This window comes from Haliaeetus leucocephalus, unplaced genomic scaffold (assembly GCF_000737465.1).
Source record: "Haliaeetus leucocephalus isolate CR32 unplaced genomic scaffold, Haliaeetus_leucocephalus-4.0 Scaffold110, whole genome shotgun sequence".
Taxonomy (NCBI): domain Eukaryota; kingdom Metazoa; phylum Chordata; class Aves; order Accipitriformes; family Accipitridae; genus Haliaeetus; species Haliaeetus leucocephalus.
Window position 1 is genome coordinate 2,743,299 of NW_010972546.1, and position 10,352 is coordinate 2,753,650.

Below are 10,352 nucleotides of genomic sequence, written 5' to 3' on the forward strand. Positions count from 1 at the left end.
CGGGTAACGGCACCGGGCAGAGCCCGAAGCAGTTGTGGGCTTCAGCGCCGGCTACGGCGGGGCACAAACCGGCACCGGGTAGCGGGGAAGGCCGAAGCGGCACCGGGCATCGGTGCTGGGCGCGGGGGTGCCCAAACCGGTACCGGGCAGCGGCAGGAGCTGGCACCGGCACCAGGCACCGGCACGGGGCCCTCGCACCTGGGGCATCCCACTCCAACACCAGCACTGGCACCGGGGGGAGCCCACCGCAGCACCGGGCACTGGCACTGGGATCAGGTCCCCGGCACCAGGCACGGCCGGGAGCCCCCGCGGGCACCGGGACCCCCGCCTGCACCTCTCCTTTCTCCCACATTCTCCCCGGTCCCCAACGTCGCTGGCCATTTCCCCCTCGTCACCATCCCTGCCCACGGGACAGCTCTTCCCCCGCAGCCCCACAGCCGCCCACCCACCCCGCTGCGTGCAGGCCAAACCCTCTGCCGCACATACCCAACAGCCGCTGGGCTGCGGCGAAGGTGCGAATGCTGCCCGTTGCCCCTATTAATATTTCTGAACGCTTTCTTTGTGCTGCACTGCCTGCAGGCCTCAACTGCCTCCCGCACGCCCTGAACCTCTTGGGGCAGAGGCTGCGCCGGCTCCGGCGCCTGGGGAGAACAGGTTTCCCGTGGGAGTGTGGGCCCTGCCGGGGTTTGCATGGGAGTATGCGGAGGGAAAGGAAATCACATCCCGTCAAGTGCAGGGTGAGTAACGCCATCGCCCTGGCTCCCTCTGGCTCCACAGGCTTCCTCCCTTCTGGTAACTCAGCCACGGGCACACGGCAGGCAGGCGCCAGGGCTGCTCCAGTGCTCAGGCTGGGCTCGCGGGGAAAGGCTCCCACGCAGCAGGGGGCTGGTGGGACTGGTGGGGCCGGCCATCCCAGGGAGCTCCTGGAGCGAGAGGCCTCCAGGGACAAGCCATCCAAAGGTGAGACCAGCAGGGACGAGCGTAGCAGCCACGAGCCACCTCCCGATGACAGAGCCCTGTCAGGTTTCCTTAATCCCTGCGTGTGCCCACCCAGCGTAGCAGCGGCCACTCGAGCAGGTACATCCACACCAGGGTGCAGCACCTGGCCACCGGCCCCAGCAGGAGCACAGCCAGGTTTGGGCAGTGCCGCAGCTGAGGCTGGGGCCCATTGCAGGACGAGAGTGCCGGCCTGGTGTCGCGGGGTCCATGGGGTTTATCGTCTCCTGCCAAGCGCCTGCTGTGCCAGAGGTGGGCTCCCTGCACACGCCTGATCGGGGTTCCCCGGACCCCGGCGTCCTGTTCTCTCGCCGCTGTGGTACCAGGCAGCCACACACGTGGCTCCGGCATTGCCTCGTGCTGACTCTGGCTAGCGGCTGCACCGGGCCCTCCATGTGAGACGAGCTCGGCTCCCTCGTTTGGATCTGGATGCCCTCTCCCACTGCAGGCCCTGGGTGACGCCATGGGGCCACATGCACGGCTGACATCCGCACCACAGCTGGGTCCCCAGCGCTGTCGCAGCCTGGTGCACCACAGGGTGAGGATGCTGAGAGTGAGGGCAGGGGAACAGGCACCAGTGCGTCTCCCTCTCCTGAGCTGCCACGAGCTGTAAGGAGACCTGAGGCACTACCTGCTCTTCTGGCATCCCCCAAACACGGAAAGGTGGCAGCGGCCATGAGAAAAACAGCTTGAGGGGCTCTCGCACAGCTGCCCACCCACACCAAACACCTCCCAGGCAGTGCTGGCACCCCAGGGCGATGGGGCACCCCGGTGATGGGGCACCCCGGGTAACGGGGCACCCCGGGCAGCGGCTGCTGCGTGGTGGCAGGGACAGGCGGCCAGGCAGGAAGCAATACCGGGTGTGCTCATTTCTGCTTGAGTGCTCTCGCCGCCGCATGGGATCTCCTGGGCTTTCACTTTCGTTACCAGTTAATCTTCTGCGGCCTGAAAAAACTCTGGAGGGAAGTTCAGCCGGCACAGGGCGCCATCCTGCTCTGGCCTGGGAGAAGCGTGGGTGATCCCTGCCCACGGCTGGTGAGCACCCAGCGCCAGCCCTGGGAAGCCGGGAGAGACGGGCTTGGCTCTCCTCGCTCGAGTGCCAGTGCTGGGACAGGATCGTTCTTGGGACAGTTAATGCGCCCGCAGTTGCGAATCGATTGGCACTTACGTAAAAGCACGGTCCCAGCTTCTCACCTCTCCATTTTTTTTATCTATTGCTTTTGTATTAAATTCCTCCTCTTTCCTTTGGGACCATGCAACTGTGGGAACTGGCAGGCGGGGGGAAGCGAGCCCAGGGGACAACGCTGTGAGCCCCAAAAGCCGGGGCCATGGCAGGAACACAGCAGGATGCCCAGGGACCATTGTCCAGCCAGCAAAGACACAGCCTGCCCAGGGTGCCATGGCCTTTGGGGCTCTGCTGCACAGACTGACACCCCCAAACAGCTCTTCTCCAGTTCCAGCTCCTCACCGCCTAGCCCAGCTCCACGTGTCCAAGAGATAAATATCTGTGGGCTGGGCAGGCACCACCCCAGCACCTGCTCCCATGCAAATGCCAGCCACAAACCAGTGTTTTTTGGCTCACCTCCTCCCTGCCAGCACTTGCTATGTGCCCAGAGTAGCCCAGGATGAATGGGACAGCCCAGGGGCACAAGTGGCTCCAGCCCAAGCGGCTCATGGCTCCCACCAAACGTTTCGTCGCCCGTGTGCATATGCTCAGGACGCATCTCGCGCACACGGGGCTGACACATCACTGCTGAGCCGCTGCCAGCAGAGTCCTGGCTGCTGTTCCCAGCGCTCCCACGCTCCCAGACCTCACGGGGATGTGAGCTGGGACCCCAGCAAGCTGGGGATGGGCGCCCAGCGTGGGGCCAGCATCTCCCATGGCATCTTTTTCCACTGAGACAAAGGAAAGGAATGGGGAAATCGGCAAAAGGACTGCACTCCCTGCCAACCTTGCCTTGGCTGGGGACGCTTGCGCTCCAACGAGTTGCATCACACGGACAAACGACTTTCACAATCCTCAGCCCACATAACCCACCAGCGCAGTCATCCAGGCACTGGCTGCTCCGGCCGAGAAAATCAAGGTCACGCACAATGTCTGTGGCGGCGGGGCACAGCGGGTCCAGGTGGATCTGGAGAGTCCCAGGGACGTGGCGCTTCCCGTGCCAAAGACCTGCACAGCCACACGCGCTTGGGAGGGCTGGAAGACGTACACAAAACATCATCCATTCCCTCTGCCCTTCCCTCCCTTCTCCTTCTCCTTTCTGGTAGGAAGGGGGGAAAAAAATGGAGAAGAAATTAGTGATAGGAGAGAAAGTGGTGCTCCTCCATGCTGAGAGGGCAAATGGAGTCAAATCAAGTCAAATCAAGTCAAATCAAATCAAGTTTTGTTTCAAACAGATCCCAAGGAAAACTCTGAGCTGGCTGGTGAGGATGTTACCCAAGAGAAATTCTTCCTTTCTGGAGGGAGGAAGAGAACAGGGGAACAGTGGCTGCAGAATTAACCAATGGAGAGGCTACCGCAGCTCTGCCCCAGCGATGCCCTGGTGATGCCCTGGCACTGTCCTGGTGCTGCCCTGGCACCGTCATGGTGCTACCCTGGCAGCAGCAGCTGCGCTGGTGGTGGCTTTTGGGGATGAGGGGGCCACATCAGACCCTCCAAGTGACGGGCAGCCCCAGGATCTGTCCTGGTGGGAGGGACTCTGCAAACACCAGCGGAGGTTCCTGGGCATGGCCAGCATTCCCCCCTCTGCCATCTCACCTGGCCCTGCTTCGGTGCAGAATGGCCAGAACCCTGCCATGGGAGAGCAGGCGCTGGGGTGGTGCATTGGCATCCAGGGGATCTAATAGGCAACATGGACACCTCTGGGCAGGACAGAAAAGGTGGATTTTCTAGCCAACTGAGCATGGCAAAGCTCCTGAGCCCACTCACAACCCCAGCAAGCTCCCAGCACTGCTGGGTCCCCACTCTCATCAGGACCTCTCTTGCGTTGGTCCTCAGAAAGTCTCAAAAAAGCCTCTGGGAAGGTAAACAGTGCCCAGGCTGAGCTGCGGCCAAACACGTTGTCATCTCAGATGAGCTCAACAGGATGCCGAGTGACGCTGCGCATTCAGGGGAGAGAGGGAGCATGGGCCTTTGTAATTGATTTCCTAGAAAATTGCCTCTGTGTTTGGAGCAGGAGCATGAGGAGCGCAGGCAGAGCAGCCTTCTTCTCTAAGTGGCATCTCGAGGGTCTTGATTATTTCTCAGGAGTGGAAGCATTTATTTAGGCAGCCTCTGGAAAGGTCCCAAGGCTGCCGGCTGTTGCCCTCCCCTCCCCAAAGCCCTCCCAGAACATCCTGTACGTGAGGCTCCTCTGCATCTCTCTGCTGCTCCTGGGACACGCAGGGCACAGGGCTTGGCCAAAACACAAATGCGCCAACCACGTCACCCGCAGGCCAGGGTGCAGCCTCTGATCTCCGTCCCTTCAAGCTTATCAGTGAGGCCGGGAAGTCTTGCTTGAGGACCCCAGCCTCGACCCATCCCAGCTTTGGGTCCCACGCGGTCCCAAATCTGTGCTGAGGCCAGAAAACCCCATTGTGATAATCCAGCCCAGCTAATGAAAAGCAGATGAATCCCCAAATTAGTCACAGCTTCATGTTTTCCCACTCAGTTTCAAAAGCAGGGAGGGTGAAGCTTCAGCAGGGCTGCGCTGGCACCGCAGACCCGTGGCCCCGGCACGGCACCCTTCTGCCCACTCTGGCAGCCCCGAGCCCCTTCTGCTCCGGGTGTGGGCACCCACAGACAGGGACTGTGTCACGGGCTTGGCCACGCGAGCTCGGTGGGCTCCAGCCATCCCCCGCTGCAGCGGGTTTTGCAGCACTGGAGCCGTTCCTGGGTCTCCTGCCAGCGCCTTCCCCAGCTCCTCGCCCCCAGCAGCATTTGCTCCCCGTGCGCTCTGCAGAGTGGAGCGGGCAGGAGCGCCTCAGGCAGAGGTAAAGAGCCGAGGCCATTGCCTTGTGGTCCTGCTTCCCAGGGCAGCCATGGATCCACCTCCTGACCCAACCACCCCGGAGGAATGTGCTGTCCTGGTGCCCAGGCACGGCATGGTCTGATTTCCCTGATATGGGCCATAAATCCTCCTCCGGGGAGAGAGGGATGCACCCAGTGCTGCCAAAGCCAGGGTGGCTGCTGGGCACAGGGAATAGCTGGCCCATGCCATGATGGCCCTACCATCCCTTGGGACCCAGGCATGACGCAGAGGGGAGCCGGTTGGGCTATTTCTGCTGCAGCCGAGGGATGCGAAGGGAGGTCCCATTGGAGAATCAGCCCAGATTGGCTCCATGGGGCTCTGACCCCACCGGGAGGGAGAAGATGCAAAACCTCAGGGACAGCGCAGGCTGGTCCTATGGGCTGCTTGCAGACAGTAGGACCGGCGGCTGGCCGGGGGACGGAGCAGGCGGCACAGACCCTGCCATGGCCCGGCCAGCCCATGGGCAGCGTGCAGCTCGGGGCTGACAGGCAGGGGAAAGCAGGGGACACCTGGGAATCTCGTCATCGTTGGAAGCTCATCACCGGCACAGGCTCGGCCCCACGGTGCCTCATGCCAGTGCAAGGGGATGATCTGCTCGAACAAAAACCTAGGAAATGGTGTTTTGCCTGAGGGGGAATTTCCACAGGAAACCTCTGCTTCCAGCCACTCAGATATGGCTGGGAACAACCTCAGCAAATGCTCGGTCTCGGCAGCCAAGAAGCGTTACTGCCTAGGCAAAGGCTCTTTGTTCCCTCACATCATTCATCCAGCTCGGAAAAAACTTCCAGGTTGCTGCCTACTGAAAAACACGGAGCGATAACAGCCGGTCTGGGTCTGCGATGGGAACTGGAGCCCCCCATCAGCCTGGCGAGCACCGCTGCACCCTGGGGGGCACAGGAGGGCCTAGCCAGCACCCATGGTGCAGCCGGGACTGAGGGCACAGGCATCTTGTGCCCACCCCGGGGTCAGGGCTGGCTGGAGGGCATCAGGAGTGGGGGCACCAGGGCAGCACTTGGTCCCCCACCCCAGGCCGGTGCAGCCACGCATCCCTGCGCTCGCCAGAGCGCTCCCCTCAGCAGAGCCCAGGTTGCCACAGTAACCGCTCGGTCCCAGCCAGCTCCTGCCATAAACACGCTGCTGCGGGTCAGCCCGGTTCAGTGGCGGCTGCACCGGGGCCAGGACAGTGTGGCACCGCGGCCGCCCCAGCGGGACCGAGGCCTGATGACGCTTCTGCAGGCAGAGCCCGGGTCCCTGCCCTCCGGTGTGGGATGCGGGCACGGTGCAGCATGGCACAGCCGAGTATGGGACAGGGTCAGGCCAGGCGGCAGGAATGGGACCCGGCAGCCGGGGCTGAGAAGAAAGCATGAGGGAAGCGAAAGCAGGAACCCGAAAGTGAGAGCAGCCCTGAACCGCCCCCCCCCCCAGGGCTGGGAGCTGCCCCCACAGTGGCCGGAGCTGGAAGAGATGGTGACTGGGCAGCTCTGATGGGAAAGCCGGCTGCTCCACCCTGGCTGGCAGTGGGGCAAAGCGTGGGCTGTGGGGCCGCTGTGGGGCACTGCCTATAGGGTCCAGATCCTGTGGTCTGAGTGGGCACCCAGCTCTAGGGATGGGGGGGAGGGCAGGTCACACTCCCCATGCTGGTGGGTTTCCAGCAGAGCTAACGTGCCTGGATGAAGGCAGAGGGGATGCAGAGGGCTCCCGCCCCTGCTAATGGCAGCGTGGTGCTAATTCCCAGGCCTCATGCTGATGGACACTGAGGAAACTGCATCTCTGGAAGGAAAATAAGGGAGAAAACCCACCTGAGGAGCCCCCCTGTGGCAGGCTGGCATCTCGGAGCATGCAGGGCTCAGAAGCTGATTTTGGTCGAACCCCACCAGCCTCCTGAGCAGCTGAGCCTGGAAGCAACGTTAGTCCATGGGGACGGTCAGGAGCTGCAGCGAATCCAGCCCGGGGCCCTTTATCCTGAGTTGGGGCGAGGTGAGCCCTTGGTGTTGGTGCCAGCACAGCCAAACGCCATGGTCTGAGCCAGGATGGGATGCACGCAGGACAACAGGCAGGTTGTGTTCCTCTGGCATGGCAGCCGCTGGCAGGGCTGGCAGATGGTGGCACTTGGGGACCGCGCTGTGCTGGAGCTCTGGGTCTGACCTCTGCCACACCTGGCAGCGGGCGCTGCTGCCGAGACCTTGCTTGGCTCAGCTCTGCTGCGTATTAAAGTTTGAGAGTGATGCAATATTTGACTGTTGTTTTACGGGTGTCGGGGAGGCAGGGGTGGCTTGTGCTCTGCAGCCCAGCTCAAAGCCGCCCTGAACAAGGGTGTGACGAGGAGGAGGCTTACATAGGCATTTGGAGTGGAGCATCCCACCGCTCGTTCCCTGTTCCACCTTGACAGCAGCACACGACTGGACAGAGGAAGGACGGAGGAGGAGACCGCAACGCAGGTCTCCCCTGGCAAACCAGCAGGTACAGAGCAGCATTTCATCCCTGCAGCCAGCCCTGCCCAAGCTCCACGGGCATGCAGGCACAGGGCTGGGCATGGCTTTGGCCAGGGGCTGGCGCAGGGCAACGGCAGGAGCTGGGGTCAGGGCAGGGCACTGACCCTCCGTGCTGCCTGCGGCCTTTGTGCCACCCATGCGCTCACCATTGCCTGGCACCAGCACCCGGCAGAGCCGTGGGCAAACGTTCCCGCCTGCTCACGGCGCTCAGGTACGTGCTGCCCTGCTACGTGCAGCCTGCGTGCCGGAGAGCAGCCGGGTGCCAGGAGGGTCTGCTCCGGCTGCGGAGGACGCACTTCTGCCTGTGCAATCTGACCCTGCGATGGTTTGGAAACGTGAACGGCGGCTGCGATGGGCTGCGTGGGAGCAGCCGCGCTGCCGAGCTTGGGGCACGTGCAGCCCTGTGGAGGGCGAGGGGAGCGGGGGGCTGGAACCTGCCGAGGCAGCTGCCCCAGGGCTGGGCCGGGTAAGGGGGAGGCTTGCGGTTTCCCTGCCTCATTGGAGCCGCCGGGGTCATTGCAACAGCAGTCAGGGAGCGGGGTGCTCGGCGCAACCACCCAGCACCGGCTGCGGCCCCGCGCAGCCCTGCGCTTTCCCTGCTCGCTGCCTCTGCCCGCACACGAGCAGGGCAACCCTTGACATTGCTGCAGCCCCACCGACAGGCACGGCTGCGGGCATGGACTGGACTGGGTGGCCAACGCCGGCTCTCTACAGAGCAGCTTGGTGCCGCAGGGCGTTCAGAGCCGTGTCCCTGTGGGAAGACCCTGCACAAGCGCCTGGGAGGACGGAGGAGGAGAGCCTCTAGCAGGTCCCCGGGCAGGAGGCGGCCAAGCCCCGGGGGTCTCTGCCTCCCACCCCCCCTTGCAACACTACTAGTCAAATTGCTTGGCCCCAGGGGCTGAGGCTGTAATCACGGTTGTGCCACAGCCTCTCTAATCCCTGTCTGCGGGTTTATCCCCAAGGAACTGTCAATATTGCACAGGCTGGACTCACCCGGGGCCAGCGGGACCCTGGGGCTCAGCTGGCTGCAGCTGGGGCCCCATGCGAGCTGCTAGCTTGCTTAATGCCAAGAGTTGCTCGCTCTGGACTCCCTGCAGCACAGGGCCGCCCTGGCAGGTGGCTGCCCGTCCCCGTGGGGCGGCCCCATCCCCATCACACGCATCTGTGTCCCAAGCAGCTTATCTGCATTTGGAAACCCCTAATCCGTTTGCACGTTTGGCTCAGACACCGTCCCTGCTCCCTCCCCGCTGTGCTGCCGGAGGGGGCGGCCACAGTCGTGGGGATGGAGCAAAGCCGTCCCCGTGACCTCCTTTTGGAGCTACAAACAACTCCATTCCCCCACTGCCTGGCCCTCCCACCCGGATCCCGCTGCAGCACCCAGCATGGGGAGAAGGTGAGGAGCTCAGCCCCTCACAAACTGCAGCCCCCCAGGGATGGCCTGGGCAGCAGGAGGGGGGACAGTGTGATGGCAAGTGCCCCTTGCCTCGGCCACCCCCCAGTGCCGGTGCTGCTGGGGTCCAGCCAGCCCAGCCCAGCGACCTTCCCCAGGTGCTTTCTCCTGCTGCAAATCAGGCCGTGGCACTTGCCAAACGTGCTGCCAACAGGAGCATTCACAACATCAACCCCTGAGATCAGCTCAGCGGCCAATTAACCCCATTAGTCAAGGGCCAGGCCCCCTGGCTAAACTCGGGGAGCAGGGCAGGTTCCAACAGGGATGCAGCAGGGTGTGTGGGTGCAGGGAGATAAGAAACCACTTATCTGCAGGAGCGCGGGACAGGACGCTGCGTTCCTGACAGCAAACGGTTTTGGCAACCCCAGGGTTTGCATATCAGCAAGAAAATTCCTTGTTCCGGGGTTTTCCACCCTATCCTGCAGCTGGCAAAAGGGAGCTGGGAATCACCAGGGAAGGAGGGGGGGGTGTCCCTGGGGCTGAGCTGTGTTCCTATGGGACCCACCTCCCCCAGCACCCCGGGCTGCACTGCCAAGAGCAAACGCACAATCCCATGCAGCTGCCATGGGGGCAGGAATGGGTTTGCCAGCTGTGTGCAGAATCCTGGTTTGGTTCGATGGTGAAATGGAGGGTCCTGGTGGGGCTGGTTCCCAGAGCAGGGACACACGATGGCCTCAGCATTTAGCTCAGACGTAAGCAGGATGCTCCAGGGGGTGGGGAGGGCATAGGAGGCTTCAGGTCCACCTCCAACGCCTTGAACCAGCCCAGTGCAGCTGGTTCCACAGGGGCTACAGGGGATTTATTGAGCATGACCTGCATGAAAAAAAACCCTGCTAATCCTGCTCTGACTGAGCAATAATCTCTCCCTCTCGGCCTCATCAGAGCCCCAACCCTGCAACAAAAATCCTGCTGCTCCGTGGCTTTGCAGAGGGCCGCAGGTGGCAAGCGCTGGGGGTGCAGATCCCACAGGGGCCCTGGGGGAGATGCTGGTGCTCTACGGGCAGCACAGCCCTGCTGCTGCCTGCCTGCTCCCAGCTCCAGCCCAGAACACACACACACGCACACCCGCCCCACGCAGGCACCTTGCCCTACAGAGCCTGGGACCTGCTGCCCTCAGCCCCAGCACTAGCCCAGGGCAATAGCGAGGGGCGACTCTGGGGGACACCCCGAGAGGGCAGGGCAAGCCCACACTGCAGCCCTGGGCCTGTGGCCAGGTCCCCGCAGGGCCCCCAAGCAGCCACCCCCTCACCCAGCCCAGGGATGCAGCCCCAAGGAGAGGGGCGGTGGAGAAAGTCAACTCCACCCGGAGCCCAGTGACCCACCACCCCCCCGAGGCAGAAGCACCCGTGGGGGGAACAGCACAGGGGTCCCAGTGCAGCCCCAGATGCCACCGAGCAGGCG

The 10,352-nt window shown here is 63.2% G+C and overlaps 1 protein-coding gene across 1 annotated transcript in view; it reads right to left on the reverse strand.

Annotated features, from left to right (window-relative positions):
* The window catches only part of LOC104842943 (signal transducer and activator of transcription 5B), a 27,224-nt gene extending 19,144 nt beyond the window's left edge, over positions 1-8,080 (reverse strand). Inside the window, exons 1-2 of the mRNA XM_010585612.1 lie at positions 8,066-8,080; positions 7,842-7,847 (exon numbers count right to left, since the gene is read on the reverse strand). The gene's annotated coding sequence lies outside the window, so the exon portion shown is untranslated. The remainder of the gene's footprint in view (positions 1-7,841; positions 7,848-8,065) is intronic.
* Between the last annotated feature and the right edge of the window lie 2,272 nt (positions 8,081-10,352).